Raw genomic sequence first — 18712 nt, 5'->3', positions numbered from 1 at the left:
CTCCCGGCAATCTTGATTCCAGCTTGTGCTTCTTCCAGCCCAGTGTTTCTCATGATGTACTCTGCATATCAGTTAAATAAGCAGGGTGACAATATACAGCCTTGACAGACTCCTTTTCCTATTTGGAACCAGTCTGCTGTTTCATGCACAGTTCTAATTGTTGCTTCCTGACCTGCATATAGGTTTCTCAAGAGGCAGATCAGGTGGTCTGGTATTCCCATCTCTTTCAGAATTTTCCACAGTTTTTTGTGATCCACACAGTCAAAGGCTTTGGCATAGTCAGTAAAGCAGAAATAGATGTTTTTCTGGAATTCTCTTGGTTTTTTGATGATCCAGTGGATGTTGGCAATTAGATCTCTGGTTCCTCTGCCTTTTCTAAAACCAGCTTGAACATCTGGAAGTTCAGGGTTCACGTACTGCTAAAGCCTGGCTTGGAGAATTTTGAGCATTACATTGCTAATGTGTGAGATGAGTGTAATTGTGTGGTAGTTTGAGCATTCTTTGGCATTGCCTTTCTTTGGGATTGGAATGAAAATTGACTTTTTCCAGTCCTGTGGCCACTGCTGAGTTTTCCAAATTTGCTGACATATTGAGTACAACACTTTAACAGCATCATCTTTTAGGATTTGAAATAGCTCAACTGGAATTCCATCACCTCCACTAGCTTTGTTCGTAGTGATGCTTTCTAAGGCCCACTTGACTTCACATTCCAGGATGTCTGGCTCTAGGTCAGTGATCACACCATCACGACTATCTGGGTTGTGAAGATCTTTTTTGTACAGTTCTTCTGTGTTTTCTGGGCTCCAAAATCACTACAGATGGTGACTGCAGCCATGAAATTAAAAGACGCTTACTCCTTGGAAGGAAAGTTATGACCAACCCAGATAGCATATTCAAAAGCAGAGACATTACTTTGCCAACAAAGGTTCGTCTAGTCAAGGCTATGGTTTTTCCTGTGGTCATGTATGGATGTGAGAGTTGGACTGTGAAGAAGGCTGAGTGCCCAAGAATTGATTCTTTTGAACTGTGGTGTTGGAGAAGACTCTTGAGAGTCCCTTGAACTGCAAGGAGATCCAACCAGTCCATTCTGAAGGAGATCAGCCCTGGGATTTCTTTGGAAGGAATGATGCTAAAGCTGAAACTCCAGCATTTTGGCCACCTCATGCGAAGAGTTGACTCATTGGAAAAGACTGTGATGCTGGGAGGGATTGGGGGCAAGAGGAGAAGGGGATGACAGAGGATGAGATGGCTGGATGGCATCACTGACTCGATGGACGTGAGCCTCAGTGAACTCCAGGAGTTGGTGATGGACAGGGAGGCCTGGCGTGCTGCAATTCATGGGGTCGCAAAGAGTCGGACACGAATGAGCGACTGATCTCATCTGATCTCTGTGTATTCTTGCCACCTCTTCTTAATATCTTCTGCTTCTGTTAGGTTCGTACCATTTCTGTCCTTTATTGTGCCCATCTTTGCATGAAATGTTCCCTTGGTATCTTGAATTTGCTTGAAGAGATCTCTAGTCTTTCCCATTCTATTGTTTCCTTCTATTTCTTTGCATTGATCACTGAGGAAGGCTTTCTTATCTCTCCTTGCTATTCTTTGGAACTCTGCATTCAGATGCTTGTATCTTTCTTTTGTCCTTTGCTTTTCACATCTCTTCTTTTCACAGCTATTTGTAAGGCTCCTCAGACAGCCATTTTGCTTTTTTGCATTTCTTTTTCTTGGTGATGGTCGTGATCCCTGTCTCCTGTACAATGTCACAAACCTCTGTTCATAGTTCATCAGGCACTCTGTCTATCAGATGTAGTCCCTTAAATCTATTACTCACGTCCACTGTATAATCATAAGGGATTTGATTAGGTCATACCTGAATGATCTAGTGGTTTTCCCCACTTTCTTCAATTGGAGTATAGTTTATTAATAATGTTGTGTTAGTTTCAGGCATATATCAAACTGAATTAGTTATACATATACATATATCCACTCTGGTTTTTTTTTTTTTTTTTTTTGAGTCTTTCCTCATGTGGGATATTACAGGGTATTGAGTTGAATTCCTGTGCTATATAGTAGGTCCTTATTAGTTATTTATTTTGTGTATAGTAGTGTCGATATGTCAATCCCAGTCTCGCATTTTTTTCCCTCCCTCCCCCTTTCTCCTGGTAAGTGTAAATTTGTTTTCTACTTCTGTGGCTCTCTTTCTGTTTTGTGGATAAGTTCATTTGCATCTGTTTTTTAGAGTCCACGTATAAGTAGTATCATATGCTATTTGTCTTTCTCTCTCTGGCTTCACTCAATATGACAATCTCTAGGTCCGTTCATATCTCTGAAAAAGGCATTATTTCATTCTTTTTTGTGTGAAGACTGAGCTCTTAACCACTGTTCTATTCTGCCTCTTCCTCTGCCATTGGGTTTCCCTATACTGTCACCCTTTTTTGTGTATAGTGTCCCTCACCATCCAAACTCAGGGACCAGAGATTCTGAGGTTTCTATCAAGACTTTTATCTGGGATCTTAATATTCACCATGTAAAACTCAGGGGTGGATTCAAATTGGATATCAAGATGTACTGTAAATAAAATATAGTAGGAATTTACAGTTAAAAGTATGAGCATATGATTGTTGGAAACTTTAAAAATTAGTATGTATGTGGTACCAATGAAAACATAAATGAAGGTTGGTGAGTCAGATAGTTTGATTAGAATTCCTTTTCTACTTTTACTTTGTTTATTTTTTTATATAAATTTATTTATTTTAATTGGAGGTTAATTACTTTACAATATTGTATTGGTTTTGCCATACATCAACATGAATTCACCACGGGTGTACACATGTTCCCCATCCTGAACCCCCCTCCCTCCTCCCTCCCCGTACCATACCTCTGAGTCATCCCAGTGCACCAGCCCCAAGCATCCAGTATTGTGCATCAAACCTGGACTGGTGATTCGTTTCTTATATGATATTATACATGTTTCAATGCCATTCTCCCAAATCATCCCACCCTCTCCCTCTCCCACAGAGTCCAAAAGACTGTTCTATACATCTGTGTCTCTTTTGCTGTCTCGCATACAGGGTTATTGTTACCATCTTTCTACATTCCATATATTTGCTTTAGTATACTGTATTGGTGTTTTTCTTTCTAATCACCATTTCTTTTAATTGGCTATTTATTAAGTTACAGAATGGCTAAATGAAACTGAAATTACATAGGTTTTTGTAAAACTAAAAGGAGGAATATATAAAGCTGTTAGGGAAATATATAAAGGAAATGATTTCTGGACTTATTTTTCTTTATGCTATGGGGGAAAAAAATCTTCCTAGTTGAGAAAGAAGACTGTCTTTCACTCTGATGCTTATTTCAGGAGGCAAACTTGTGTTCTGGGAGTGAATTACTATTGAAGTGGGTTGCTCTTTAAATACCTCAAAGGACAGATTTGTTTTGTGTGTGTGTGTGTGTTTGTATGACCCTTTGATAAGGTTATGGGAGGTATTTAGATTCCATTTAGATGTATAAAACCAGACTACAGATGTATTTTCTGAACTAATGTATAGTGAAATTAAGGCGTCATATCTCTCCTTGTCTCCGGAGTGTGGTAAGAATTAGAGGGGAGAGCAAAATTTGACTTTGCATCCACACTGTAAAAGCATGATTCCAGGACTGCTCCATGTGCAGGAATTTCAGAGACTTCTGCCAGCTGTGTACTGGAGAATGAAACCCAATTACTTATAAATTAACCTGCATTGGAGCAAGGGATGATATGCTACATCTCAGCAAGTATCATCACCCTCACTAAGGGAGACACCTGCTTTTCCAAATTGAAATAAACCAAGAGTAACCAGCACAAGCCTAAACATTACTCAGCTGCCTTACATCTGGTGGCAACCTACTGTCAGGTACTGTACTAAGCTCCAGGGGTAGAAAAGGAATAAACTGTACTCTCTGTGCTTTACAGTCTCACAATCTGTGGTAGGGGAGGTAAAGAGGAGCAGGATGATGGGAAATGAGAAAATTAGTCTTACAAATTACAATAAATGCGAAAAGGGATATGTCTAGGCTCCTTAAGTACTAAAGAGCAGGAGTGGAGAAAGGTTTATCAGAGCAAGTAGCCTTTCTGGCTGGACACACAAAGAGAATTGAGCCTATCTGAGTAGAAGCAAGGAGAGTAATGTTTTTGTAGGAGGAACAGCTTGCAGAAAGGCATCAGGTTGTAACAAAGCAGGATTCTGTTGGGAAACTGCAAATTGGAAAACACAAAGAAATGTGGTTTCATTTTTGCCTATAGTTCTCATTCATTTAGAACACTTGATATAAAAATGGTGCTTAATTAATCTTTAAAACTTCCATCTGAGAATGGGTCTTTGGAGCTCAGCATCAGGTCTGGGCTGCCGTATGCGTCAGGTCTTGGTGAAGGGTTGTCCTGGGCATCTCCAAGAATGCACGCTCCATGCAGGGGCACCTGTGTTGCAGGTTATAAGCAATGCAGGAGAACTTGTGTGGCTGCCGGGTCAGAGCTGTGGCCTTTGGGGGACCTGATGCGCTGTTCCCTAAATGTCCTTCTTTCTCTTGCATTCCTGTGTATTACGTTCCCTGTCCCATCGGCTCTAAACATCCTTCTTCCTTTCTTCTACATGAGAAAATCATTCTTATTTTGAAATTAAAAACTAAAGGCTACTATGTGGAAAAGGTTCTCATTTCGCCTGTGCAGTATATTCCATATATATACTTTGCTTGTGCATAGTGGAGAAACATGTGTAAAGGTTTTCTATTTCCTTTTATAGTGTAACAGGTTTGTCCAAATTTATTTCAGTCATCTGAATTAGTCATGAGTCAAGACAACATTTGACTTTCAGAAACTACAGTCATCATGGCTTGGTAATGATTGTATCAGTAGGAAGAGTGTGTGTGTATGTGTGTGTGTGTGAAGGGAGGGCATAAGAGAGTGAACTTTCCATTCACAAGCATAAAATAACTCAAAGAAAAAACATTCTGAAATTTTAATATGCCATGTTGTCCCCTAAAAGCAGAAGTATTCCCTCATCAGCCTCTCAGAAAGCTCAACAGAATGCCCGGTGCCCTGCTGCGTGCCCAGTCACCACAGACGACGTGTCTGTGGTGTCACAAGCCAAATAACATGGCCAGAGCCACTGTTTTAATCTTCCAGTTGACATCTGAATGTAGGCAGTTGTTTTAAAGTAGCAATTAGCCGCACCCTCTGGGAATTTATTTCCAAAATTTATGCTAGTCCTTATGCGTCTCATTATTTTGCTTATGTAGGCTGTCTTGTTCAGCTAAATAAAGCTATGTGGTGATTATCTGCTTTCCTTAGGCATCCTACTTTAAATTTGATAGAGGGAATGATGGATATGCCTGCAGTCTGCACCAGAGTCAAAGACATGATGTAACACTATGGGGATATTTATTTGGTTTCTAGACTTTATTTTGAACTTACAAAAGAGTAGAAATTCAGGTATTTTTATACATTATCATGTGCTTAGAGCTGAGGAGATAAACTCCAGACATCTATGTACATGTTGGAAAATATAGAAAAGACTGATTTGAGAATTTGGTTGGCAGTGATTTCCAGCTTTGGTCCTAAAGTAAAATCTAAATTGTACTGATTTGTTCATTCCACAATGTGTCATAAGATAGGTTTCGACTTTAACAATGGCCCTCCCCCTGCTCAAGTACAGATCCAAAATACTGTTAGAATTGTTATGGTGTCTCCTCAAAGAGCATGGAACAGAGGATGGGCCTAGAACTATGTGGAGTTAGCAAAATTGTGCCTTAGCTTCCTACTAAGAGAAATTAGTACATATGTAATTAAATGGATCACTCACTAAAATTAAAGGCATTTCTTCTTGAATATAATTGTCTTTAACTTTTTCTGAATCATAGTGGTTTTCCACTATAGTATATGCTTTATACTTTTCAATTCCTTACTTATAAAGAGAAAGGCTATGGAAAATATGAGTCAAGGATTTAGTCGATTTCAAACTTTCTTTGTTCAGACAGTTGATAATGAGAGTCCCATCACAGTGAGATGGTCTGCGCTTGGGCCACTTAGTATTTTCCCGCTTACATTATGGACACATCTCAGTGGTGAATTCCATACTGTCTGTATGATCTGATTGAGGAAGTCAGACTTACTGATTTCATTGGCCTTTCATTCATATGACACTGCCAATCCCTGTCTTCTCTACGAAGAAGGAATTATAAGTAGAAGACATTTGCCATCCAGGCTCCCTACCCTCCAGTGCTAGAGATGGTCCTTGCCCAGCTCTGCAGAGTACAGTGATCACTTCACCAATCTCTTAACTGACCTGTCAGTTCATCCGTGTGCTTCATCCCTCAGTTGTGTCCGAGTCTCTGCGACCCCATGGACTGTAGCCTGCCAGGCTCCTCTGTCCATGGGGATTCTCCAGGCAAGAATACTGGATTGGGTTGCCATGCCCTCCTTCAGGTCCCCCGCATTGCAGGTGAATTCTTTACCGTTTGAGCCACCAGGGTCTCCATGAAACATACTGCTTAGGGCCAAGAGTGCATGCAAGCATCTTGCAAACTGGCTTCTCTCTAATGTTCTTGTGTACCTTTGCACCTGTACGTTTTAAAGTTACTTACTTATAATAAACAGTCAGTTGTTTTATTTTCAGTCAGGTTCCCTGGGAGGTGGATTCTGAGATAGAGATTAGCATACTTGACGTTTATTAGGGAGTGCTTTTGAAACAACACCTGCAAAAGGAAAGGGAAGGAAACAGGCTTCAGCAGAGGGAGAAGTTGGGCTATAACACAGTTTCAAAAAAGCCTTCATCCACCACCACAAACAGCTCCTGAAATCTGGAATGCCACTTTAGAGATGTATCAGATTGGGGTTCAAGGTGCTGGACCTTCTCCCCTCGTGCTGACTGGTCATTGGCTTTGACCTGCTCCAGACACTGGTTTTCTCTTCTGCAGGAGGAGGAGAGCTGGCGGCTGAGGACTGTTTGTGCTGCCCTCCCAGTATCTGGAGGAGCAAGGCCTTTCGTCCTGAAGGGGGATCTGTTTCCACTAAATCTATTGATAAACATTGTAGTTATTGCCAGTGCATTTATTTAGTTAAATATCACTTAAATCCACATAAGATACAGTCAGAAAGAGGTAGCTCCTTCTATGGCAAGTAAATTGATTTTGTTTTTAAAGACTCAGAATTGAAGGTAAGAACTGAATTACATGCTAAGTAATTTTATTGCTCTTTTTATAGGTCCCAAATTAACCTTACGAAATGACCATTTTATAGGTCATAAATGTTAAAGTTGACAATTTCATAAGGAAAACACTAATATAAATGATTGGGAAATGTCATAGAATATAGAAAGAGTTTGCAAGCAAGTAACTTTATGAGATGCTTCTTTCAGTTCTAACAGAAAATGAAACTGATAATTATTGACTCAATGGTATGGTCATGGTTTCTTTAAAAAATGTGTTACACCAATCAGTGATCTATTCTCAGAGAAAATCCTTTGACCCTACATCAGACAACTGGTCAAGGAATATACCCTTAGACATTTCAAGTTAAAATGTTGGAAAAATTTAGTCTGGTAACAGTTGCCTCCTTTGCTGGCTTCTTATTTTTTGGTGTCTCTGCCATTTTGTATTCCTTCCAAGTTGCTGACTGATACTCAGTTTCGGAATAAGGATAGTTCTAGGATTTGTGCAACCTACTGCTGCTGCTTCTGCTGCTAAGTCGCTTCAGTCGTGTCCGACTCTGTGCGACCCCATAGACAGCAGCCCATCAGGCTCCCCTGTCCCTGGGATTCTCCAGGCAAGAATACTGGAGTGGGTTGCCATTTCCTTCTCCAATGCATGAAGGTGAAAAGTGAAAGTGAAGTAGCTCAGTCCTGTCTGACTCTGAGCGACCCCATAAAGCATATACAATTTGGTGATCCTCAAGAAAAGGGATATTGAACTAGGTATAAGTGATTACTTAGAATAAAAAAAAAATCACACAAAAAACTAACTTTAGAAAGTTTATAAATAGTATAATAAAATTTATAAACATAACATTTTATTAATTGGCTGAATCTTTTAAAATTTTTATTTATTTATTTTAATTGGAGGATAATTCTTTACAATATTGTGATAGTTTTTGCCATACAATTTTGCTTCCATACATTTGATCACTTTATAAATGAAAATAATTTTGTAATATTTTTTTAAAGGAAAATAGAAGAGTAGTTCAATTTGTCCTCTAGCATGGTTGATAATTTAGATAAACCCCTTTTTATCTTTATAACTCATCATTGGTAATCTTTTGTCAGTGTTTTCAGATTGTCAAGCAGAAGAAAACCCTTATCAAGTTTCAGATACAAACATTATCAGAGTATTCAGAGCATAATACCTTTACTGGTGCAGTGTCAAATCTTAAATCCTCTTTAATCTTAATCTTAAATCTTCAGTAACCACTTTGTCACTGATGACATCATTGGAGAGTTTTACCTTATCTGAACTTCAGCATTTTGCATAATCAGCAGAAAGTTAAGTCTTTTTCCTGTATATCATTTTTTTACCTTGTCTACTTTGTACTTTATTGGTGAGGTTGAAAACTCTTTCAGTGCTTTTTTTTTTATTGCAAGATATTTGCTTTACAATGTTGTGCTGGTTTCTGCCTTACATCAACATGAATCAGTCATAGGTATACACATGTCCTCTCCCTCTTAAATCTCCCTCCCATCTCCCAGCCCATCCCATCCCTCTAGGTTGTCACAGAGCACTGGGTTGAGCTCCCTGTGTTACACAGCAAATTCCCACTGGCTGTCTGTTTTACATATGGTAATGTATGTATTTCTATGCCACTCTCTCAATTCATTCACCCTGTGCCTCCCACACTGAGTTCCCAAATATGTTCTCTATATCTGTCACCATTGCTGCCCTGCAAATAGATTCACCAGTGCTATCTTTCTAGATTCTATACACATACATTATTATACAACATTTGTCTTTCTCTTTCTGACTTGCTTCACTCTGTACAATAGCCTCTAGGTTCATCTACCTCATTAGGACTGACTCAGTGCATTCTTTTGTAGAGCTGAGTAACATTCCATTTTATATATGCACCACAATTTCTGTATCCATTCATCTGTCAATGGACATCTAGGTGCTTCCATGTCCTGCTGCTGCTGCTGCGTTGCTTTAGTCGTGTCCGACTCTGTGCGACCCCATAAACGGCAGCCCACCAGGCTTCCTGTCCCTGGGATTCTCCAGGCAAGAACACTGGAGTGGGTTGCCATTTCCTCCTCCAATGCATGAAAGTGAAAAATGAAAGTGAAGTCGCTCAGTCGTGCCGGACTCTAGCGACCCCATGGACTGCAGCCTTCCAGGCTCCTCAGTCCATGGGATTTTCCAGGCAAGAGTACTGGAGTGGGTGCCATTGCCTTCTCCTAGGTATTGTAAATAGTGCTGCAACACTCAGGTACAAGAATCTCTTGCCCTTATGGTTTTCTCAGGGTATATGCCCAGTAGTGGGATTGCTGGGTCATATGGTAGTTCTATTCCTAGTTTTTAAAGGAATCTCCATACTTTTTTCCATAGTGGCTGTGCCAAGTTGCATTCCCACCAACACTGCAAGGCGGTTCCTTTTTCTCCATGTCCTCTCCAGCATTTATTGTTTGTAATCCTCTTTCACTGAAATTATCACTCTGCACTGAAACACAGTTTACCTCTTACATTTAGCCCTGTCCCTAGTTTCTTCTTCACATTTTTTCCTTCTGGAATTTTAGCATACCACTCAGCTGAGGTCAGTTCAGTTCAGTTCAGTTCAGTCACTCAGTCGTGTCTGACTCTTTGTGACCCCATGAATTGCAGCACGCCAGGCCTCCCTGTCCATCACCAACTCCCAGAGTCTACTCAAACTCATGTCCATCGAGTCGGTGATGCCATCCAGGTCACATGTAGTTACAATAGAAATTTTGAAAAACAACACTCAAGTAGATTCTAGAAGAAAAATATTTGATGAAAGTATATCTGTATTTAAATCAAAAGTTGTAAGAATAATACATAATCTTTATGAAGGAATTATTGAAACTGGAGGAATGTATTCTTCTATTCCTGTAAGTCAAATGGTACTACAAGGTGTTACTGACATACTATCTGTTAACAGGTTAACAAGAATGAAAGTCTTCCTCCACCTAAACCTGGCTGATCATCATACATCTGGTTTGAGATTATTTAGTGTGAGTGAACAAAGGAAATTTCTCTGAACACTGTCAGAAACTATTCCACTAAGAACTCCAGACACTGCAACATGATAAATGGATACTTTGTTTATTTTAATTATTGGACAAGATGTTGGATGGCTAAGTTTTTATTTTGTATAAAGGTTTCTGTTTTATATTTCTTTGGGTTTTGATCTCCATTGGTCTACTTTTCCATTACAGCAGAACTTAGGTTCTTCATAGTTTAATATCATTCCTGCTTATTAATTGCAAAATTTTTAGTGCTGTTAGACCACTGAATTATTTGACACAGATGGTCAAAACAATATCCTTACAAGATAATTACATGTAATTTCAAACAACCAGAGATGGGCCAATATAGGATAGGTTGTGATATGTTGTGTTTCACACATTTTCCCTGGTGTTCCCAGCATTCCAGAAGCTCTGTTGAATTTTATTCTCTAGTACATGCTCTGGAGAAGGCAATGGCACCCCACTCCAGTACTCTCGCCTGGAAAATCCTATGGACGGAGGAGCCTGGTAGGCTGTAGTCCATGGGGTTGCTAAGAGTCGGACATGACTAAGCAACTTCACTTTCACTTTTCACTTTCATGCATTGGAGAAGGAAATGGCAACCCAGTCCAGTGTTCTTGCCTGGAGAATCCCAGGGACGGGGGAGCCTGGCGGGCTGCCGTCTATGGGGTCTCACAGAGTTGGACACGACTGAGGCGACTTAGCAGCAGCAGCAGCAGTACGTGCTTATTGACGTGTTCAGAAATTGGAGGCCGTTCTCTGAAATCCCACTGTAGGAGCAGGGAAAATATGTGAGCCTAGCAGGTAGGTGAACAAGAATAACATCAGTATGAATAAAAAACTTCTATATATAAAATTACAACTTGCAACTTTAATGTTTAGCCTCTTTTTTTCTAATGAAACAGAAAATATTTGTTTAGTTTTTTAAAGTATTGCTCTTTAAAGCCTGAATTCTTACTTTTGAAAAATAGGTTTTAAATTTCTGTTCTCTGCCATTTAAATAATTGTGTCAGGCTTCCAAAGAACTTTCCTTAAAGATGCCTACCTGTTCTTAAGAAGTTATGAGTGTGATTTTTAAAAAATGGTATTTTAGATTAATCTTTTTATTTGAAAAATAGAACATTTTTGTCCTTTCTCCATCTTCTAAAAGCAAAAACACTAAATACCAAGCATATGTGTTTATAGTATGCAGGTCTTTCCGATGAGCCCATAAAAAGTGAAGCCCTACATTTCCTTGTGAATTGATGATTTATTACCATAGTTGAATAGTTCTTTTCATTGGCATAGGATATTTTTTTCAAGGTATACTTCTTCATGATTAATGACTTTCACAGAATATTAGAGCCTCCAAAATCCTAAGTATGTGGCTTACCATAACATGTCGATTACTTAAAAAATTGATGAACCTTAATTTTGAAAAATTTTGTGCAGCTATATTCTAGAAAACATTTCTATTCAATGCAGATAAAATTGAAATAAATTTATATCAATAAATTTAAATGATTTTAAAGTAGTGAATATATAGAAATAGCTTGTGTATATGATACATATGTACAGAAAATTATTTATATGCAACTGTCCATTAAATGGGGCTTCCCAGTTTGTGCTAGTGGTAAAGAACCTGCCTGCCAATGCAGGAAACATAAGAGACATGGGTTCAGTCCCTGGCTGGAAAGATTCCTTGGAAGAGGGCATAGCAACCCACTCCAGTATTCTTGCCTGGAGAATCCCATGGACAGAGGAGCCTGGTGGGCTACAGTCCACGGGGTCACACAGAGTTGGACGTGACTGAAGTGACTGAGCACACACACATGCGTTCATTAAATGAAATGGTACTCAAGAATAAATTTCAAAGTAACTTTAAACAATTATACAGATTAACGTATATCATATGTTAGAAAATTTTGGTATATGGTTCCATGTTAATTTTTGTTGTCCTTCACTAACTGACCAGATATATTACATAATAGTATATCACAACAAATTAATTCCTTTATAAATTTTAATCCTTTATAAATTAATAACTGATAGTACCACCATATTATGCTATATAGTCTAATACTGTCATTGTTTGAGTGGTCTGTTACAGTGTACATTTTGTCCAATTGAGAAAAAATGTATTTCATAAAAATAGTAAATGTGTAAAAATAGAATTGTACTTGGGAACTTTTTGAAGCTTCATTTTGTTCAAATTGGATTGTGTTCTGCCTGGAAAAATTTGTTTTTCAGGGTTTCCACGCTTGGTGCTTGCTGATTCTACTGCATAGTGATTGAAAAATCTACCAAATTAAGTGATATATAGGATAAAAAACATTTAACCATTAAAATTAGATGTAAACAGAATTGAAACAGATTTGAAAGGATCACAAAAATATGAAAAAATACTTTATAAACATCTTTAGTGGGACTATTTAAATTCTGGCAGTAATTATTAATAAGACAAACAAGAAGTTGCATTCAAGTGATCATCATTAGTACATATCTTTTGAGTTCTGTTTTTGAATTCCTGTTTTGAGTCCATTTTTGAACTGGAAAAACAAGAGTGGCATATGTTATGTCTGCCTTCTAGGAATTTAACTTCTATTTAGTGAGGCAAAAGCAATTCATATAAAACAGCATATCCTACTTTTCATGGCATACATTGTAAGAATACACTTTATTGATCAACTGTTCTCATAGAAGCTGTCAGATCATATCAGTGCAAAAGTAAGTGATTACTTGTATAGATGCCTGATGATACAATAGAAAGAATATGGAATTTGGTATCAGAAGACTGGCTGTGTCAGATTCCTCTTATGCCCAAAGTTGTATTATTTCAGCCTATAATTTTTCTCCAGTCATTACTGTAGCATCCAGCTGTGGCTGGGGTACCTGGTGGAACCTCACTTCTGCTGCACTGAGTATTTGTCACCACGTTGCTTCTCAGATGCCACCACATGAGAGATAATGGAAACTCACTCAGCAGTTCTGCAAGTGTGAGAAACCCTTAGGTCACTAAGAAGCGTGAGCTGGTAGATAAGTATTTCCCTCTGTTGTCCATCTGTAGCCAATTCTGGGATGTATTCTCCACACTCCTCAGAGGGTATCCAGTGAGATGAAACCCCAGTTATTTTCATAAAACAGCTTGATAAGGCATCCTTGAACTGGCTTTTCCTTCTTCTTCCTTTCACTAGTACAAGTGCCCTGTTCCTAATTCCTAGGATCTGTACATAAAGTCTGACACTGTTTCCACTGTTTCCCCATCTATTTCCCATGAAGTGATGGGACCAGATGCCATGATCTTCATTTTCTGAATGTTAAGCTTTAAGCCAACTTTTTTAGCCTCCACTTTCACTTTCATCAAGAGGCTTTTTAGTTCCTCATCACTTTTTGCCATAAGGGTGGTGTCATCTGCATATCTGAGGTTAGTGATATTTCTCCCAGCAATCTCGATTCCAGCTTGTGCTTCTTCCAGGCCAGCATTTCTCATGATGTACTCTGCATATAAGTTAAATAAGCAGGGTGACAATATACAGCCTTGACTTACTCCTTTTCCTATTTGGAACCAGTCTGTTTTTCTATGTCTGGTTCTAACTGTTGCTTCCTGACCTGCATACAGGTTTCTCAAGAGGAGGTCAGGTGGTCTGGTATTCCCATCTCTTGAAGAATTTTCCACAGTTTATTGTGATCCACACAGTCAAAGGCTTTGGCATAGTCAATAAAGCAGAAATAGATGTTTTTCTGGAACTCTCTTGCTTTTTCGATGATCCTGCAGATGTTGACAATTTGATATCTGGTTCTTCTGCCTTTTCTAAAACCAGCTTGTACATCTGGAAGTTCACAGTTCACGTATTGCTAAAGCCTGGCTTGGAGAATTTTGAGCATTACTTTACTAGCGTGTGAGATAAGTGCAATTGTGTGGTAGTTTAAGCATTCTTTGGCATTGCCTTTCTTTAAGATTGGAATGAAAACTGACCTTTTCCAGTCCTGTGGCCACTGCTGAGCTTTCCAAATTTGCTGGCATATTGGGTGCAACACTTTAACAGCATCATCTTTCAGGATTTGAAATAGCTCACTGGAATTCCATCACCTCCACTAGTTTTTTTTCGTAGTGATGCTTCCTAAGGCCCACTTGACTTAGCATTCCAGATATCTGGCTCTAGGTGAGTGATCACATGTTCGTTATTGTCTGGGTCCTGAAGATCTTTTTTGTACAGTTCTTCTGTGTATTCTTGCCACATCTTAATATCTTCTGCCTCTGTTAGATCCATAGCATTTTTGTCCTTTATAGAGCTCATCTTTGCATGAAATGTTCCCTTGGTATCTCAAATTTTCTTGAAGAGATCTCTAGTCTTTACCATTCTGCTGTTTTCCTCTATTTCTTTGCATTGATCTCTGAGGAAGGCTTTCTTATCTCTCCTTGCTATTCTTTGGTACTCTGCATTCAAATGGGAATATCCTTCCTTTTCTCCTTTGCTTTTCGCTTCTCTTCTTTTCACAGCTATTTGTAAGGCCTCCTCACACAGCCAGTTTGCTTTTTTGCATTTCTTTTCCATGGGGATGGTCTTGATCTCTGTTTCCTGTACAATGTCATGAACCTCCGTCCATAGTTCATCAGGCACTCTGTCTATCACCTAATCCCTTAAATCTATTTCTCACTTCCACTATATAATCATAAGGGATTTGATTTAGGTCATACCTGAATGGTCTAGTGGTTTTCCCTACTTTCTTCAATTTAAGTCTGAATTTGGCAATAAGGAGTTCATGATCTGAGCCACAGTCAGCTCCCGGTCTTGTTTTTGCTTTTTAGAGCTTCTCCATCTTTGCTGCAAAGAATAAAATCAATCTGATTTTGGTGTTGACCATCTGGTGATGTCCATGTATAGAGTCTTCTCTTGTGTTGTTGGAAGAAGGTGTTTGCTATGACCAGTGCGTTCTCCTGGCAAAACTCTATTAGCCTTTGCCCTGCTTCATTCTGTATTCCAAGGCCAAATTTGCCTGTTACTCCAGGTATTTCTTGACTTCCTACTTTTGCATTCCAGTCCCCTATAATGAAAAAGACATCTTTTTTGGGTGTCAGTTCTAAAAGATCTGGTAGGTCTTTATAGAAATGTTAATGGGAAATAGATGGGGAAACAGTGGAAACAGTGTCAGACTTGATTTTGGGGGGCTCCAAAATCACTGCAGATGGTGATTGCAGACATGAAATTAAAAGATGCTTACTCCTTGGAAGGAAAGTTATGACCAACCTAGATAGCATATTCAAAAGCAGAGACATTACTTTGCCAACAAAGGTCCGTTTAGTCAAGGCTATGGTTTTTCCAGTGGTCATGTATGGATGTGAAAGTTGGATTGTGAAGAAAGCTGAGTGCCAAAAAATTGATGCTTTTGAACTGTGGTGTTTGAGAAGACTCTTGAGAGTCCCTTGGACTGCAAGGAGATCCAGCCAGTCTATTCTAAAGGAGATCAGTCCTGGGTGTTCATTGGAAGGACTGATGCTGAGGCTGAAACTCCAATACACACCTCATGTGAAGAGTTGACTCATTGGGAAAGACCCTGATGCTAGGGGGAACTGGGGTCAGGAGGAAAAGGGAACAACAGAGGATGAGATGGCTGGATGGCATCACCGACTCGATGAACATGAGTTTGGGTAAACTCCAGGAGTTGGTGATGGACAGGGAGGCCTGGCGTGCTGTGATTCATGGGGTCGCAAAGAGTCAGACATGACTGAGCAACTGAACTGTAATGATACATAAATTATTTGCACACAAACCTTGAAGGAAATGGCTACCCTCTCCAGTATCTTTGGCAAGAAAATTCCACGGACAGAGGAGTCTAGTTGGCTTCAGTCCATGGGGTCCCAAAGAGTTGGATACGACTGAGAAACTAACACTTTCACTGCTTTTATGACACTGTTTTTTAAGTATCATAACATTAAGATACTTTTTAAAAATATTTACTAAGAATGTGAACATGGCAAAACAAAAAACAATAAAATCCCCTTTAAATCAAGAGGCAGCCTGGATTTCTTGGGTTCAGGCTCAAAGTTTGTTAATGACTAGCTGTATGACCTCAGGCAGGCTAAGTCTTTTGTGTCCTGGTTTTAACACTTATAAGTATGGTTCAATCTAGCACCTACATTGCAAGGGTTGCTGTGGTGTTTAAACATGAATCTCTTAGCAGTAACTGACTTAGCTGAGTAAGGTAAAATGATTTCATTCATACAAAGCATTATAATAATGTCAGGCACAATAATGACTTAAAACAATGCACACTTATTTTACAGTCTGGAGATCAAGATTTCCACAGGACTGTGTTCCTTGCTTTTTTAGCTCCTGGAGCCTCCTTACCATGGGACCCCTTCTTCCCAACTCTCCTTCTGTTGTCACATCTCCTCTGACTCTGACTTCCTTGCCTTCTTCTTTTTGGGTTTACTAGGATAATCAGAATAATCTCCTCATCTCAACATATTTAATCACATTCACAAATTCTGTTTTGCCAGAACAGGCAAAGGTGACATTTTTATTGGTTTCAAGGATTAGAATGTGGATATCTTTAGGGAACAATTATTCTGCCTAACAAAGTGCTCAACAAAGTTGGCCGAATAAATTCCTCTGAGCCCCACGTACATCATTTATTGCAATCAAAATAATTATAGTCAGAATGACATGATTTGGTAAGATTAAACAGGAACAGTCTATGTTTATTATATAAGTTTGTACCATTATAAAATCATACTTTAAAACTGCACTTTTGGGACTCTGCCCTGGTGGTCCAGTGGTTAACTCTCCATGCTTCCGATGCTGGGGGCCCAGGTCCCATCTCTGGTTGGGGGACTAAGATCCCACATGCCACAGCTAAATATCCTGCATGCTGCAACCAAGACCCAGCACAGCCAAATAAAACTAACTAAATAAAATTGGTCTTTCAATGCAGTCTTAATCCTTACACTGATTCATAGGTAGCTTTATTTTATCTCATGTTATGTTTGAGCCCTGGTCATTCTAAGAGATTTGGAGTTTCCCCAACCCCCATGGTACTCAAGACTAACCTTTAATTTTTAATTTGTCACTTTTCTTTCTCTCTTAGAAGACTCTCAGCTTTCTGAAATGCCGTGTCCTGGTTTTCTATGAGTGTTCTGTTTGGCCATATCTAGAATGAAGTAATGATCACTAATTTCTGTTGAATGATCCATAGCCAAATGAATGTAAGCATTTGTGAAAAAAAGCCAAGCACATAGAATACTTAAAGGATAGATTTCAATCTGATGTTGTTTAATCTGTAACTGTTGAAATGATTAAATGCAATTTTTTTTCATTTAAGCTGCTAAACAGCAAAGATACAAAAATCAATATTACAGTTTTAAATATTTTGGTGGTAATATTTTGGATTAATATGCTCAAGAAAGTATTGTGATAAAGTGTGTATCCTACAAATAAACCTTAATTACTGAGGGCAGAGAACTTAAATACAACTGAGTGTCAACTTCTCCCTCAGAAAGCAAGTGCAGAATGGATGATCTCAGAATTCTATCGCGTTATGGTTGGAAAAACAAGACCTTGAAGCCACTTACATGGTAAAATACAAATGCAAGCAGATATTTCCACTGAACTCTTTATGTTTGCAGCAAAAATATGCAACTGTATAGTCAAATTAGGTAGTGCTGTTGGCAGTCTGGAATTTTGCCTCAGGTGACATGAGATTTTGATTGTACCCTGAAACTACATGCCAGAATGCTAGAAGTTTCCAATCTTAATTTTGTAGTGAAATTAGGTGTGAATGTGATGACTGATGTAATGTGTGCTATACTATCAGATTTATATTAGGCATTAATATGTTGCTTCTGGGTACAGTAGTGACTTTCCCAATTTTCCCTGTCCCTTAGCCTGTTGGAAGGAAGCCATCCGAACAGCATGAGGTCAGACCAAGGCTCGTTTTTTCAGTTGCTGAAATCACACTTGATGTAGGGCACTGAAGTATTTTGTGTGGTCCGCAAATTCAAATTCAAGCTTTAAATGCCTTTCCTTTACATTAGTAGTGTTGGTTTTCAGTAGAATTGTGTTCCTTATTTGGAAAGCGTCTTTGTACAATTATTCAAGATTTGATATGCCCAGATTTACAGAATCATTGAGGCTTTAAGATATGCTGCTTAGGACTTAGGATAGCAAAACCAGTTTCAGTAATACTGCTCTTCTGTGATACTCATAGTTTCCAAAATCTAAAGTTTACATGTGAGCCACTGTGATGGTTAATATATGTCAAATTGACTAGGCTACAGCATTGTTGTTTGGTCAAACACCAGTTTGGGTGTTGCTGTAAAGACATTAGATGTGCTTGGTAACATTGGTAGACTATGTACAGATGATTCCCACAGATATGGGAAAAATCATGAAGTTTGGAAAACGCTGGCCTGTGAAATATCTGGAACTTTTTATTTATTTAAAAGTTTCTACCTTTCAATTTGATATTTTGACTGAGTAATGGATACTGGTTTTAAAATTTTGAAATGTATGTAA

This window comes from Bubalus bubalis, chromosome 17 (assembly GCF_019923935.1).
Source record: "Bubalus bubalis isolate 160015118507 breed Murrah chromosome 17, NDDB_SH_1, whole genome shotgun sequence".
Taxonomy (NCBI): domain Eukaryota; kingdom Metazoa; phylum Chordata; class Mammalia; order Artiodactyla; family Bovidae; genus Bubalus; species Bubalus bubalis.
Note: the sequence above shows the minus strand (reverse complement) of the source record.